General features: G+C 43.8%; 1 protein-coding gene across 2 annotated transcripts in view; it reads right to left on the bottom strand.

Moving 5' to 3' along the window:
* VPS41 (VPS41 subunit of HOPS complex) overlaps window positions 1–15,636 on the bottom strand; it is a 241,866-nt gene extending 226,230 nt beyond the window's left edge. The window contains exon 1 of one of the 2 annotated variants that reach the window (XM_081932591.1): window positions 15,538–15,636. The gene's annotated coding sequence lies outside the window, so the exon portion shown is untranslated. The remainder of the gene's footprint in view (window positions 1–15,537) is intronic. The other variant, XM_081932590.1, reaches the window with a different exon arrangement.
* Between the last annotated feature and the right edge of the window lie 708 nt (window positions 15,637–16,344).

The raw sequence follows: 16,344 nt of genomic DNA, 5'->3' as shown, positions 1-16,344 counted from the left end.
TTGCTGCCTCACTAGCCATAAACTTCACCGCACGTCACTGTATCTTAGCAACATATATATGTAGATTGATTGCAGTTGGTTAGCTTCTGGACAAGTGGAAGAACGACATCTACTGGTGAAATCTGGAATTCCCCCCTCCCTTAATACCTTAAGAGAAAACAGGATTTTTGCTGACTATATTCTCTGGATAACATTTGGATACTACTATCTGGAGAGAGAGAAAGAAGATCTATCGGAGCAGGGGAACCCAGAACACTGTCATATAATTATCCAACACAGGAGGGACGCATCTAAGGTTGAACTTAAAAAATAGGAATTAATGTTATAATACTACCATCAAAGGAATATACTGTTTCTGTTATTGTTGTAAGATTATTAATCCTAACTCCTTTCAATATTATTGGCACTAGTACTGATTAATCTAGGAGATTGTTTGATCATAATATAAGTGATAACTATAAGCATTCTACTCTTAAATGTTATTAAGTTATCAAAATAGATTAATAGATTAATAGAAAGTTAGGAGTATTATAAATGTGACATACACATACATATATATACAGTGATAAACCAATAAGTCTCTCACACTATCTCACTATCCTATGACAGCTGTTCCCATATAACATACGAACTAATTGATATATAGAGTTTACTACCCCCTATCACTATTTAAAATTGATAATTGAGTAGAGGTAGAGGGAAGAGGAGAGGGAGAGGAAGGAAGGTAGGAAGGTACGTAGGCAGGAAGGAAGATAGGTAGGCAGGAAGGAAGGAAGGAGGGAGGAAGGAAGGGAGGAAGGAAGGAAGGAAGGAAGGAAGGAAGGAAGGAAGGAAGGAAGGAAAAAGAAAGATAGATAGATAGATAGATAGATAGATAGATAGATGAAAGAAAGAAAGAAAGAAAGAAAGAAAGAAAGAAAGAAAGAAAGAAAGAAGGAGGACTGGAGAAAGTTACGAGGGAGAGAACTAAGTGGGAGTTCTGGAAAAAAATTAAAGTAGGGATCCAATTCCTCCAAAAAATGATAAGTAGTACAAATTTAACGAAAATTGGCACGGGGAGGAAGCCAGCATCCCAGCCATCCATAGCGGCTGCCAGTCCCTCGAACCAAAGATCTTTGGAGGATATGCCTCAGAGAGAAAGATCCAACTCAACTAAGGAATTGCAGATGATACTACAGACCATGCAGGAGGCAATGGCTAAAAATCACAAAAACTTAAAAAGGATATTAAAGAAATAAGGAGTGATATGGTAGAATTAAAGGAGAGAATGCAGAAGATGGACGATAAATTTGAGAAGTTCCAGGAACAGATCAATAAACACGAACAAAGAATAAATGTAATAGAAGGAAGGTTGGAAAAGGAGGACGAAAAAATGGAGCAGCTAAGTGCCAGGCTGATCCAGGCAAACAAGGAACTTGAGTTAATGGTCCTCACGTTAGAATCGGAGAAAGCAGCCCAATTCCTATGGTTCCAGAACGTAAAGGAAGAAAAAGGTGAGGATTTACCAGACACGATGGCAGACCTAATGGCAAAGGCTTTGGGAATAGAAAAGGATGAGATGGCAAGGGAGATCGACGAGATGTATAGAATACAGACAAATTACGCAAAAAAGAATAATTTACCAAGAGAAGTTCATGTAAAGTTTGTTAAAAAATCAATACGTGATGAGGTGCTGAATAGAACTAGAGACGACCCGATAATTTACAACCAACGACAATTAATAGTTCTAAAACAGGTACTGAGGAGAATTAGAGAATTAAGAAGGCCCTATCAATTTTTAACATCTGTCCTGAACAAATTTGAAATTAACTTTAGATGGCTGATGCTGGAGGGCATACTGGTAACCTGGAGAGATAGAAGATTTAGAATAGACACAATAGAACAAGCGGAAGACTTTTACAATACTCTTGTTGGGCAGGAGGAGGAGAAAGATGAAGGAGAACAGGCGGGAGCAAGGAGACAAGGATCTAGGGCACAGATAAGAAGAGAAAAGGAACCAGTGGAGACACGAAAGGAGAAAGAAGTCGTTCTAGACGAAAAAGGGGAAGAACCAAAGGAAGTGAGAGAAATAAGGGCAACAAGAAGCACACGACCCAAATACACATAGAAGTATGTCGGGAGAAATCAAGATTCTATCATTGAATATTAATGGTCTAAACTCACCCCAGAAGAGGAAAACAATATTTAATAAATTAAAACATTTGAACTATTATATAATTGCAATGCAAGAGGTCCATATGATTAAAAGACAGATCCAGATCTTAGAATGTCCTAGATTGGGTAAACTTTACGCGGCACTGGCTGACCAAAAGAAAAGAGGAATAGCATTATATGTCAAAGACACAATTCAGACTAAACTAATGTATCATGACGAGGAAGGGAGAATACTAATTGTGGAAATAATGTTAAACCAAAAAAAGGTGTCACTGGTTGTAATATATGCACCTAATGAAGGCCAGGAAAACTTCTATCATAGACTACATAGCATTATTCGAGAGATGGGAAACGAAAATGTTTGTTTACTGGGCGATTTCAATGCTATAGTTGACCCGAAAGGGGACTATAAAAGTGGAAGGAAGAGAAAAGGAGCTAGGAGAACTTTGCCAAGGTCATTCTTCCAAATGGCTGAAGAACTTAATCTGTTTGATGTATGGCGAGAAAGATGTCCAGAGGGTAAGCAATATACCTTCTACTCGAATAGACACGAATCCTGGTCAAGGATAGATGTGGTATGGCTGCCAATGGAGCTAATCTCAGAAGTGAAGGAGATAGATATAGAACCCAATCTATGGGCTGACCACAATCCCATGAGGATTATTTGGAAAAAACAAAAAGGCAGTTACCGTTGGTTACTCAATAGATCAATTCTAAAAGACCAGGAATATATCAAAAGAGTCAACCAAGAATTAAGATTCTTCTTCAAAGAAAACGGACCAGGAGACACATCCATACAAAACCTATGGGATACGACTAAGGCATTTATAAGAGGGGTCACAATATCAGCCACAGCCAGGAAGAAAAAAACCGAGAATCTAAAAATAAGAGAGCTGAAAGAAAGGTATAGAAATTTAGAGAATGAACTGCAAAAGAAACTGCAGAACAGAAGTATAAAAGGAAATATGGAACTGATTAAACATGAATTGGCTATATTTGAAAAAGCAAAATTGGCACAATCTATAAAAAAAACAAAACAAAACTTCTTCGAGAATGCAAACAAACCGGGGCTATGGCTATCCTATAGGTTGAGGAAGCAAAAACAAGAGAACTGGATTAATAAACTACAAGATGAAAAACGCGAGATCTGCTACCAACTAAAGGAAAAGAAAAAGATTACCCAAGAGTTTTATGAACATATATATAAAGAAAACCGAGACCATACAAAGGAAGGAATATTACAGTATTTGGAAAAATCAGATCTGCCAAAGCTACCAGAGGAGATTAAGGACATGTTCAATGAAGACATTAAAAAGGCATTTGATAATGTCAACTGGGAATTTTTGCACCAACAATTAGTATACATGGATTGTGGGGATAAATTTATAAACACAATCAGAGCAATTTATACAAACCAAAAAGCTAAAGTAATAATCAATGATGAACTAACACAAAGTATTGTAATCCAGAAAGGTACAAGACAAGGTTGCCCCCTATCCCCCCTGTTATTTATACTAACCCTAGAAGTACTAGCCAGGAATATACGTAAAGAGGTACAGATAAAGGGACTAGAAATTAAAAAGGAGCAATTTAAGTTACAGGCCTTTGCAGACGATCTAGTGTTTGTGCTAGAAGATCCTATGAAGTCTGGTATGAAACTCATTGAGGAACTGACAGAGTATGGGAAAATAGCGGGTCTAAAGATAAATATGACAAAGACCAAAATGCTGAGTAAAAATATGAAATCAAAAGCAAAAGAGGAGTTAACGAAGAAATTGGGTATCCAAATTGTCAAAAAAGTTAAAGATCTTGGTATACATTTATCTGCGAGGTGTGTGACCATCAAAGAAGACAATTATACCAATCTGATTAATAAAACTAAGAAGGATCTAGAAAGATGGAAAAACCTACAACTGTCCATGATGGGCAGGATCGCAGTTATAAAAATGAATATATTACCAAAATTCCTTTTCTTATTTCAGAATATACTCATTAAATTAGAAAAAGGTGTCTTCAAAGATTTGAATCAATTGGTTTCGAAATTTATCTGGCAGGGAAGAAAACCAAGAATAAAACTTAAGGCTATGCAAGACACTAAGGAAAAGGGAGGATTTGGCGTACCAGATTGGGAACTCTATTATACTGCGGCCATATTAACATGGCTAAGGGAATGGATAATGCTGAGAAATAAAAGATTACTCAAATTGGAAGGTCATGACCTCCAAGCAGGCTGGCATGCCTTCCTTTGGTATGAAAAAGGATCTGCACACAAATATTTTAGTATACATTACATTAGACAATCTCTGTTAATAATATGGAACAAAATTAAACATGACCACTATATCAAAATACCTATTTGGCTATCTACGATGGAAGCATACATACACCCAAATTTAATTAACGTGGAAAATATAGTCACATATAAAGAGCTATTGAACAGGCAGGGGGAGATCAAAACTAGATCAGAATTGACATCACAAGGAATACAAGTAGAATGGTGGTCTTATTTACAGATACAATCAAGGTATGCACAGGATAGGAAGAATGAAGATATTGCCAAAGACTACACAATATTAGATAAACTGTTGATACAGACAGAAAACAGACTGATCAAAGTGCTGTATAGATTTTTGTTGGAATATAAACTAGAGCAAGAACATGTCAAAGAAACCATGGTCGCCTGGGTGAAAAATTTCGGTTACAATGTGGAATTGGCTAAGTGGGAAAAACTTTGGATACTTAATCAGAAATTAACATTGGCTACGGCGTATAAAGAAAATATTTACAAGATGTTCTACAGATGGCATCTCCCGTCAGCACGGCTTTCTAAAATGTTTAAAAATCTGGCCCCAAATTGTTGGAAGTGTAAAAAAACACCAGGCACTTTCTATCATATGTGGTGGACGTGCAATGAGGCAAAAAAAAATATTGGAAAATGATTCAATCATGGTTAGAACAAATGGTGGGAGAACAAATTATGTTTAAACCAGAAATCTTTCTCCTAGGCATAATACCGGAGGGGTTTAAGAAAGATACACTCTATCTAATCATACATATACTAACTGCAGCGCACATAACCTATGCACAGCATTGGAAAAAATAAAATACACCATCAGAGCTAGATATAATCAGAAAAGTGTTGGCCTGTGCAGAAGCAGATAGGCTCACTTTGGAACTTAAAAATAAAGAGGAATAAGAATATTTTGAGGTATGGAATAGATTTTATGATTGGTATAAGTTAAGATGACAAGACTGGAACAAATGTATATATTGTGATCAAACAGAAGGACAGACAATGTATTAAGTAGAATAACTGTTAATGGTCGAAACTAGCTGTACATAATGTGAATATACGATCACTCCGACTCCGTGGCATTGCATTGTTTTAAATGTAAAAATTATATATATATATATATATATATATATATATATATATATATATATATATATATATATATATATATATATATATATATATATATATATATATATATATATATATATATATATATATATATATATATATATATATATATATATATATATATATATATATATATATATATATATATATATATATATATATATATATATATATATAATAAAGATGTATGGACACTTTCATTAACACATCATTTCCATTTGGCTCTTGATTCATCTGATAGTGGCCAGAAATCAGCAATTTTGTTGACACAATCTAAATCAAAACTGACTTCTGGGTGCCAGGTTTTTACTTTAGGACCAATAGAGTAGGTTTGCCAGGTAGATGTGCAAAGGGTTTTTACTCAGGTTGAAGGCAAACCTCTAGTAGGAATTTCCTTCATCTCATACATGCACATACAAGGCAACACTCTCCTCCTCCCCCCAAAAAAGGGGGGGAATCTATACTCACCTGAAGAATACAATCTTCCAGGGCTGAAAGACATGAGAACAAGGTTCTCTCCCCCACAGAAAAGGCATTGTTGGAGGATTAGAGGTAAGGGAGGGGCGTGGGGGGTGGATAGCTTGCAGGCAGAGTTTGAAAAATAAAACCATCAGTTAAAGTGGTAACATTATGGGGATATCACAGATGAGAAATGGGGCCTGGATTCACATGCTTCAGGGAAGAGATGAACAGGTAAAATCATTTAAACACACAATAAATGCAAGGATGAAACTTTTCTTGCAAATGAACTTAAAACATTTCCTGGGTTATTACTTTAAGATATAGGGAAGGAAGGAAGGGAAAAAACCTTCTCTTTACTCTGTTTCTGCTGGCCAAACAGACACAAAGTAAAGACTCCCCCCACCTTCACTTAGTTTTCTGGGCCCAACAAACTGAGCGAAAGCAATTTCTGCCAGTTTACTCTTTTCTTTCATTGAACAATTTAAAATTCTTGTCTTTTGGATTGGAGACATCTACAATTACCTTGAGGGTGCACAAAGACTTAGACACACATTTACACAAGGACAAGGAGAAAATAAGGGGGGGGAGAGAACTCGCAGGACCTAGTTACTTACGGGATCGTATCTTGCCCCATACATCCCTGCGACCAATTCGCTCGCACAGAGAGGGACTCCTCCAGGTGCCGTCCACCAGACAGTGCCGAGGGACGGCGCCTAGGAGTAGAGCCTTCTCTGTGGCGGGCCCAGCCCTGTGGAATGACCTCCCTCCGGATATTAGGACTACCTCTGACCTCCGCTCCTTCCGTGTAAAGCTCAAGACCCACCTATTTCAAGTTGCTGGCCTGGCCCAACTATAATCTGAACATATCGCTCCTGACGGGTTTTTTATTTTTGTAATTTTATTTAATTTATTTAGGGGATTTTAATATTGTGATTTTAATTGTTTCCATCCATTTGTCCACCTCCTCTTTGTATACGTCTTTGTATACGTCTATATTATATGTATGTTTGTCCATACTTGTATTTTTATGTTTTTATTGTACGCCGCCCCGAGTCCTTCGGGAGAGGGTGTGGCTAAGAAATAATAATTATTATTATTATTATTATTATTATTATTATTATTATTATTATTATTATTATTATTATTATTATTATTATTTACACATCTTAGTTATTCCCACCACAAATCTGTTAAATGAGGGAAGGCACAAATCTTAACAAACCACGTGGTTGCATAGAAGACAGAGAAAAAGACAAACAGACAGGAGAAAAAAAAGAAACGTCAACATTTTCCCTTTTCCTTTAAGTACCTTTATGCAGCCAAGTTATTTTTCCTGTATCATCTTTCAGCAAAGCCATTTCTCACACAATTTCCTTGCTCTCTTTTTACTCATGTCAGCCAAAATCTTGGCATCTAAGAAAATCTCCGAGGGCACTTCTGGACACCCACAAGCTAACGCTTCCCATGACCCTTTACATGCAGGGCTCACTTTGGCCTAGCCAGGTGCCACCCACCGTAAGTTTCAGAAAAAAAAAGATTCTGGGAAGGCTTCGATTCCCCCACAAAGTATTCGGCCCCTCCTCTCAGGGAATCACCTGGGTTTTCAGGATCAAAAAAGTAATCCTTGAGGACCTCTGCTCCTCTGCAGTTAGTTCCAGGCACCTCTTTCTCTCTTTACGCACAATGAGCCTTTGCTTTTTTGCTTTCACAGGACAAAAGCAACAACAACAACAACAACAACAACAACAACAACAAAATTTTCATTCACTTTTCCATCCATTTTCATACACACTCTCCTTTCCCTAACAAAAGGTCCTGTGCTCTGGCCTGACCCAATACTTTTCAGGCTCCCTTGGTAAAACACACAGAGGAACCAGGATCCAGATGTGATTGGGAGAAACCATCATCACTCACACATATGCAGGCATACACACATTTCCACGCTTTGCCATGCTTTAAAATTAAATTTTAGAGAATTAAAATTTAGAGGTATTCACCTTCTTTCCAGGCAGCCCTTGAGCTCAAATTCAAAACCCTTTTAAAACCTAGATCCAAATGGTTAAGGCCAAGATAAAGTCCACTCACAGACTCAATGGGGTCTGTGCTGGCATGGGAGGCTTACCTGGGCCATATCCATTGGTTAATAATAATATAATAAAATTTATTTCTTAGCTGCACCCTCTCCCGAAGGACTGGGGGCGGCGTACAATAAAACACATAAAAACAATATGGACAATACACACACAAAATAAACGAATACGTGTACATGGAGGAGGTGGGAAGATGAATAAAGACAGTTAAAACACAATTTAAAATCCCCTAATAAAATTCCAAAAGTCACAAAAATTAAAAAACCCGTCAGGAGCAGTGTGAACGAACTATGGTTGAGCCAGGCCAGCTACTTGAAATAGGTGGGTCTTGAGCTTTATCCGGAAGGCGCGGAGGTCAGAGGTAGTCCTAATATCCGGGGGAAGGTCATTCCACAGGGCTGGGCCCGCAACAGAGAAGGCTCTACTCCTAGACGCCGCCCCACGACATTGTCTGGTGGACGGCACCTGGAGGAGTCCCTCTCTGTGCGAGCGAATTGGTCGCAGGGATGTATGGGGCAGGATACAATCCCGCAAGTAGCTAGGTCCTGAGCCATGGAGCGCTTTAAAGATCGTAATCAAGACCTTGAAATGCACCCGGTAGACCACAGGGAGCCAGTGCAGCTCGCGCAGGAGAGGTGTCACATGGGAGTACCTTGTACTCCCCATAATTACCCGTGCAGCCGCGTTCTGGACCAACTGTAGTCTACGAGTGCATTTCAAGGGAAGCCCCATGTAGAGAGCGTTACAGTAGTCCAGGCGAGACATCACCAGTGCATGAGTGACTGTGCGCAAGGCATCCCGGTCCAATAGGGGGCGCAATTGGCGCACCAGGCGAACCTGGTGGAACGCCCCCCTTGCCACGGCCGTCACATGGTCATCCATGGACAGCCGAGCATCCAGGAGGATGCCCAAATTGCGCGCCCGCTCCACCGGGGCAAGTTGTACGCCCCTGATGGCCAGAGATGGAATTAACTGGTTGAACCGGGGGGCCGGGACCCACAGCCACTCCATCTTGGAGGGGTTGAGCTTGAGTCGGTTGTCATCCATCCAGACCCGTACGGCTTCCACACACAGGGACATCACTTCGACGGCCTCGTTGGGGTAGTTCGAGGTGGAGATGTACAGCTGAGTATCATCAGCGTACAGATGGTATCCCACCCCGAAACCACGGATGATCTCACCCAGCGGCTTCATATATGTGTTGAACAGGAGCGGCGAGAGGACCGACCCCTGTGGCACCCCACAGGTAAGGGGGCTCAGAGTCGACCTCTGCTCCCCTGTCAACACACGTTGCGTCCGGCCGGAAAGGTAGGAGCCGAACCACCGTAAAACGGTGCCCCCAACCCCCAACCCCTCCAGTCGGCGCAACAAGATACCATGGTCGATGGTATCAAAAGCCGCCGAGAGGTCTAATAGGACCAGGATAGAGGAACAACCCCTATCTCTGGCCCTCCAGAGATCATCCACCAACGCGACCAAGGCCGTCTCCGTGCTGTGCCCAGGGCGGAAGCCGGACTGGCGCGGGTCTAGATAATCATTCTCCTCCAGATGCCGTGGAAACTGATAAGCCACCACACTCTCTACAACCTTCGCCAGAAAGGGAAGGTTGGAGACAGGACAATAATTGGCCAGCTCCGTGGGGTCCAGGGAAGGCTTCTTGAGCAAGGGTCTTACCACCGCCTCTTTCAAGGCAGCTGGAAGGGACCCCTCACCCAGCGAAGCGTTCACTAGGCCCAGGAGCCAGTCGCGAGTAACCTCCCAGGATGCCAGTACAAGCCAGGAGGGACACGGGTCCAGTAAACATGTGGTAGGTCGCAGTTGTCCACGCACACTGTCCAAATCCTCGATGGCAACCAAGTCAAACTCCTCCCAGATAGGTCTCTCAAGACTCGCCACGGACGCCTCTACAGGACTACTGGAAGGGACCCAATCCTTCTGGATTTGAGCGATTTTATCCTGCAGATATTTCCCAAATTCCTCTGCCCTACCCTGTAAAGGGGCCTCCCGCGGCCTCTGAAATAGAAGGGAGCGGGACACCCGAAACAGCGCGGCAGGGTGGTTCTCTGCGGATGCAGTGAGAGTGGCACAATATTGATGTTTGGCCACTCTCAATGCCACAAGGTACGTCCTTAAATGGGCTCGTACCTGTGTTCGGTCAAATTCGGAACGGGAGGATCTCCAACGACTCTCTAGGGATCTCTTGCGGCGCTTCATCACCCTTAGCTCCTCGGTAAACCAAGGGGCCAGGGTGGAGCGTTGCCGCCGGAGAGGCCGCAAAAGCGCCACCCGGTTCAAGGCCCCGGTAGTCGCATTGTTCCACGTGACCACCAGGTGCTCTACCCGAGGGCGGGTCAGGGCCGCAGAAGGTGGCCCAAGCTCCATCTGGAACCTCTCTGGTTCCATCAGGCGCCTGGGGCGGAACCATCTAGTATTTTCCGGTTCCGCCTCCCCGCAGCGGGGGGTAGCACCAGGGAAGTCAAGTCGGAGGAGTGAGTGGTCTGACCATGACAGGGGAGTGATGGTTAAGTCCCCTCCTCCCAGATCACTCAACCACTGGCCAGAGACAAAAACAAGGTCCAAGGTGTGACCTCCCTCGTGTGTCGGGCCCTGAATCAATTGAGTCAGGTCCATGGCTGTCATGGAGGCCATGAACTCCCAAACCCCCTCAGATGCTTCTCCCACCGATGGCAGGTTAAAGTCCCCCATCACTAAAAGTTTGGGGGTCTCAACCGCCACCGATGCGATCAGCTGGAGGAGTTCAGGCAGGGCCGCTGATGTATAGCGAGGAGCCAGGTATACTATCAGCAGGCCCAACTGTCTCCTAGGGCCCCATTTCACAACAAGGGATTCACAACCGGACGTCTGTGGCACAGTGGACTCCCTCGGCTCTAAGTCCTCCCGGATAATCACTGCTACCCCACCGCCCCTTCCCTGGGCCCGAGGCTGGTGAAATGCTCGATAACCTGGCGGGCACATTTCCACAAGGGGTAAACCTCCCTCGTGGCCCAACCAGGTCTCTGTTATTCCTGCGAGGTCCGGCTCCCCCTCCGAGATTAGATCGTAAATGAGGGGGGCCTTGTTAACAACGGACCTCGCATTGCATAGCACCAGCCTCAGGCCCTGGGTCTGGAGCTCCTGACCACCTAGCATGCGGGGGTTGGTGCAAGCGACCGGGTGTAACCAGCACCCACGGTCTCCCAACCGACTGCGAGTTTTCAATCTGTCCTCGTATCTGCCCCTCCCTACGACCGTTGGAATCAAAAGGCCCTGCACAGGAACGACATCCTCCCCCTCCTCCTCCCTACCGCTCCCTCTGCTCGTGACCACACCTAGTGACCTGGCTCTGTCCTCGCTCCTGACCTGACCCACCCACCCCCCAACCCCGGAACCCCTATACAATTTTAAAAAACAATTAACTAAAAAACCCCTAACTCTCCGCTTCCTCCACCTCTCGAGATTAATAAATCCGTCATCAAGGTGGGCCCTCGAAAGGGCGGAGGGCCACACCTGCGAGAGGGGGGACTCCCGCAGTAGGATGAGGTCTGCTCTTGAGTACATATAATGATGAAAAGAAAAAATTCACCAGGGCCTAGGAACTGTGCTGTGGATGTTCCAGCCAGAGTACCATACTCCAGTCTAGTTTGAAGAAGTTAAAAAAGCCATGCTCCAGTGAAAAAAGAATTGTCCAGTCCGAAATGAGGGGGGTGATGGTAGTAGGCTGGTCAGATAACAGACAATAGGTGGGGATAGTATAGTTAATGATGGTCAATGGTGGGGGTTGGTAGATGGTCAATGATGGTCAATGATGGATGGCGAGGGGTAGTCGAACTGTTGTTGATAATGGGTAGGGGAAGATGGTCAGTCAGGCAATGGGGTCACAGAGGATAGGGGGTAATCCTCCAGGGCGCACACAGATGGAAACAGATGGAAACAGGGGCAAGTAGAAATGAATAGTCAGCAGTCAGCAGGGGGGGTAGGTGGTAACAGACCAGGAGGCAGCTGGCAGCTGTGAATAACTCCACTGCCCAGCCTGATGTTGGAGCCTCCTGCCCGTCTTCAGCAAGCCCCCCCCTGTCTCTGAGTAGCCTCCTGAATCATAGTCCTCCTCCTACCAGGCCATCGGTATTTAGTTCTTACCATGGCCTGCATCTTGGTCCTTAGCACCCAAAACCACCATTTCAAACCCCAGCGCCATTCCTACCGGCCTCCTGCCTTCCTTTTCAGTTTCTGCGCCTCCCACGGTTCGCACGGTTAGCAGCAGGCTGAGGAATTCGGCGTTCGGCGTTCCCAGCCGTCACCGCCGGCGCTCGGGTCCTCGTCGCTCCAAAGTCGGCCTCTCCGCCCACTGCCAGCTCTGGCCCCGGTCCCAAGTCGGTTGCAGATTAAAAACTTCCAATTCCGGCACTGCCAGCACCAGCGCGTTCCCACACACTCCAGCAGCCATTTCCAGCCGTTCCGAGCCTTGCGCAGCCCTTACACCACTCCTCTGCTCTCCTCTGCTCTCCTCCGATTTCAAACGGCGCGCTCCGCCGATTTCAAATGGCGTCTCGGACGGCTTCTCCCCTCAGCTGTTTACTGGCTCACTTCCCAGGCTTTTTCGTCGTCAAGCTACCCTGGGGACCCCCCACTTGGGTTGTAAAAAGATCCAGGGTAGCTGATTGATGGACACCCAGTCCCCCATGATGGAAAGGGGGGCCGGCAGCACCCCCTGTTCCCTTGAAGAGCTGCGGATCTACGGAGCTCTGTAGCAGACCGCCATTTCCTCAGGAAGCTCCTCCTCCTATCTTAGGCTAGCTTGGAGTCCCATCTGGGTCACCAATTGATGAAAGAAATGTCCTTCTGGGTTCGGCTCCAAGTGGGGAAAAAGACACTGGAGACATGGAAACTGCTTGGAAAGATGGTTTTAATGGTGTACAGGACCACATGGCTTGAGTTGAACAGAAAAGGTGATCACATGCTTCAATGTTGGTGGAGAAGAAAAGAAGGAAAGATTGAGATGCTGAGTCCCTGGTTTTATGCCCTCTCTGGCCTTTGATCTTGAGCTTGTCTTCTAATTGGTTGTCAGACTCCCATGGGGCCATGCAGGGGCAACTATCTAGACTGCATTTTGAATCCAGGTTTGGTTGAGTTCTCAGATGCCATGTGGTGAGTTGGGTAAAGGGCCAATATTATTATGCCTTAATCCCATCCCCCTGGAGCTGAAGGGGAGAACTCTTTATTATGTAAAGGGACTGACTTGGCCACCTTAATGGCCCATTGACAAAGTGGGTGGAGGCAGGAAGCTACAGGGAGCTATTCTCTCTTTAAACATCTTTCTTCCTTTTCACATCCAGGGAAATGTAATATTCCCTAGGATATTTCATTTTTCTGGGAGGGGGCTGGGTGATAACTTTCCACAGTATAATAACAAGTTTAACTGATCAGTAGGAAATATTTTGTACTAATAATCTAACCTAATCCATTGATCTCAAAGAATATTTTCAGCTTCCAATAAATTTACATCCAGTAAAAGGGAGACCTTTGCTTTTTTGGGGAACTACTTTTTTGTGTGGAACGTCTCTTACTGTTGTAGAAAGGTAGCACCTACCCCTCTCCTAGAATGACCCCTCAGGACATAATAGGATTAACCCTCCATCATATAGCAGCAGAGCTCACCATATTGCAAAATCTCCTGGGGACATTGCATCACCCTCTATGCTTTAATCAAACTTAACTTAGACAACCTACAGAGCCAGCTATGACCCCTATAACAGCCAATCAAATACATGTTCTTGCACAGTTACAGAAAACCCATGTTCAAAGGCCAAGAGAAGGTATAAAAACCCCTCACTTTCAACTACATGTGGTCAGCTACCCAGAATCACAGTTTGATGGTTGTACTTCATCAATAAATGGATCCCTTTCCCAATCAGACTCCAGCTTCCATTTTGTCTCCAGTGCCTTTCTCCCAGGTTGGAACTGGACCTGGATATTTCTTCTAACACTGTTTAGAATTCCTTGTTAAAGTACAGCCAGAAACTGCCTTCTGCAACTTAATTCCCGTATTCTGGGATTCTGTACTCTTGGCCAAGTGAAAACTAATTTTGCCCTTTCCTGAAGTGATATTCTTTCTGGTATTTGAAGAATACTGCTATACCCACTCACTGTTTTTTGACTGTGTACCAGTGACGTGCGGTGAGGTTTATGGCTGGTGAGGCACTGACACAGTGGTGGGTTTCAAATATTTTTAGACTTGTGGACTTCAACTCCCAGAATTCCACAGCCAGGCATGCTCAATTCCGATTTAAAATGACAGCATTGTTTTTCTCCTTTGCGAAATAAGTTTTCTTTTTTCATTTTCTTTTTCTTCTCCCTTCCCCTCCTTCCTCCCTCTCTCCTTCCTCCCCCTCTCTCAAACACACACACACACACACACACACACACAAAGTTGGATTGGACTATCTCTCCTACTCCTTCCCTCTCTCACTCACTCTCAAACAAACACACATACACACAAAAGTTGGATTGGATATCTTTTCCAGTGGCTTGAAAGCAGCTCCTCTGCCATCCCCCCCCCCATTCCCCTTCTGCCTTCCCCAAACACCTCCACCACTGCAAATGCAGCCTGCTGTCTGGGTGGGAAATGCCTGGAATGCAATAAAGCCTGCCAACTCACCTCCTGCTGGCAGGCTGGGGTGAGAGGAGAGGCAGAGAAGCTGGACCGGAGCCGATCCGAGCCTTCCAAAAGAAAGAGGCTGGGGGAAAGTGTTGTGCTACAGCATGGTTCTTTGCCTGGCTTCCGTGGATGACTCTGCTTAACTGTTAAAAAAAGCCTCTAAAAAAGCGCCCTCTACTATGAGGCAGGAGAACTGCGTGCCTCATCAGGAATTTTTAGGCTTTTAACCCTTGCTTAACTCTGCTCAAGTGATCATAAAACGCCTAAAGTCAGACTAGATGAGGCATGCAGTTCTCCTGCCTCATAGTAGAGGGCGCTTTTTTAGAGATTTTTTTAAACAGTTAAGCAGAGTCATCCATGATGAGGCAGCAACTAGCTCACCTTTTTTCTTTTACATTTTTTTTCTTTTCATGATGAGAGTGGTGAGGCTGTGCCTCACTTGCCTCAGCTGACTGCACATCACTGCTGTGTACTATCAAATTGGTGTCAGCTCTTAGTGATCAGACAACTTTGTCTTTGACACCCTCCTATATTTTTTATTTTTCCATGAGATACAGGATGTATTCTAATATAACCTGAAAAAGAATTTTATCACACAGTTTTTACAGTTCCTATAATGTCTTTCCAACATATGCACTATGAACATGCTATGTAAATTTATCCCTACAGTATCAGTAAGCACATATATGTCATAGAAAATATTAGCACAAATAATATCTGCAACTTTGAAAATTAAAAATGGTTTGACTTACTTATCTGTATGTTCAATAATGATGTCTCCACAAAAAATGTGCCAGGCTTTGAACTACCATCTCAGCAATGAACCAATCCTGATTAGGATTTGCACCTCACATGGCATTTGCCGCGACTCTGTGAATAAATGGGACACAGTATCCTCCCCTCAGAGTGACTGGGGTTACATGTCAAACTGTAGTTCACATCATGTCTATAAGTTGAAAGGCATATACCCCTACAATATCTGATTTTTAAATTTTAAACCATGTTATACTTCAGTGGTTAGATGGCCTAGACATTGATATTTGAACATAAATCTTCTTGACATTCATATTTTATTGAGTTCTACTAATCTAATTGAAATGTTAATTTATATTTCTAGTCCATGTGTGATATGCCATATGTCAGTGATGGCTAACCTTTTCCGGACTGAGTGCCAAAAACACACATGCATATGTGTGAATGTTCGTGTGCGTACCTAAGCCCCCAAATGAAATGCTTGCATGCCCCATGCTTGTGCCCCGCTCTCTACACATGCATGTGCGGCACCCACGCAAGCGCCCTTCCCCATTGTGCATGCAAACATTGTCCCCGACCCCTGCCCTACCACTCCAGGACATGCACACATACCCCACATGCATTCTCCCCCACATGGGGCTCCCATGCATGCCCATTCTCCCCTGCATACACCTCCCCCATGCATGCACATGCATGCACCTTTTGCATCCATCCAAATTTGCAAGGTTAAAGTCAGGAAAGCTAAGGCCCCATGAACTAAGATTTTCAACAAATGCTAATAATAATAATAACAACCCTAACCCTAA

Source organism: Natrix helvetica, assembly GCF_964273705.1.
Source record: "Natrix helvetica genome assembly, chromosome: Z".
Classification (NCBI taxonomy): Eukaryota; Metazoa; Chordata; class Lepidosauria; order Squamata; family Natricidae; genus Natrix; species Natrix helvetica.
This window is presented reverse-complemented; position numbering and strand designations above follow the sequence as displayed.